We start from the raw sequence: 1,129 nt of genomic DNA, 5'->3' as shown, positions 1-1,129 counted from the left end.
TATTGAGTATTTTAAATTTTTATAGAATTTAATATTTTTCAAACTTTCCAGAAACAATTTTATCTTCAACATTATACAAAACACTTCAGAAACTAACTATGAAACTCTTCAGAAACAATTTCCTCATCAAGCCCTTCAGCAACTATTTTCATTGCAATGATATTTCAATTTCCTTAGGAACAACAGCAAGCGATCTTTCTAAACAATGGTTCACTCGTCAGTAACTGTAAATAAATATCAAACTATTAAGAACAATGTAATATTTTTAATATTTTTCAAACTTTTCAGAAACAATTTTATCTTCAACATTATACAAAACACTTCAGAAATTAAACTATTATAATAAATTAAATTCATATTAAACTAAAAACTAAAATTAAACTAAACTTAAAACAAAATCATAAACGACTAAAACTAGAGCTTTTCAGTCTGTATTTATAGGCTTCTTTCCATACACTCTCATCAGCGTATATGCCAAGTCATTAATTAAATAATGAAAAACTATGAATACATATTTTAAGACCACCTTCTAACGCTGATTGGTTTGAAACGAAAAATCACGCCATAATGCTGTTAGTTTGTAGGAAGTATACAATTTTTGACAATCCTTCTTTAAAACGTGTTTACAAATTGTAGTTCACTAAAAAATCACGCCACGCTCTACAGTTCAACGCTTTAAATTTGTCAAACTCTTGAAATGGACACAGAGGCTGAATTTCGACACGTTGATATCCCAAATACTTTAGATACTATGGCAAACTCAGCAACTATCTTTCGAAACTTTCAGAAACAATTTTCTTCTCAGCAACATCTCAAACTTTTTACGGATTAAATTCATTTTTAAAATAGATAAATCAGTTTCAAACAAAAAAACTGGAAGTACGAAAAGACGATCAGCCATTGACAAAGTTGAATGCTAAGACACTTACATAAGAACGCTAGAAATTCTGATATCTAAAAATAAGATATAATTCTGGTAACAAAATATTAAAAAACATTATAATTTCAAGTAAAAATTGCTAAACCTTATAAAATTCTTCAAAACTCGATAAAACACTGTAAAACATTGTATAAGTTTATAAAACACTGTAAAATTGAGTTTTACAGCTTCACAGTGTTTTACCCTAAC

This window comes from Helobdella robusta (genome assembly GCF_000326865.2).
Source record: "Helobdella robusta unplaced genomic scaffold HELROscaffold_3, whole genome shotgun sequence".
Classification (NCBI taxonomy): Eukaryota; Metazoa; Annelida; class Clitellata; order Rhynchobdellida; family Glossiphoniidae; genus Helobdella; species Helobdella robusta.
Note: the sequence above shows the minus strand (reverse complement) of the source record.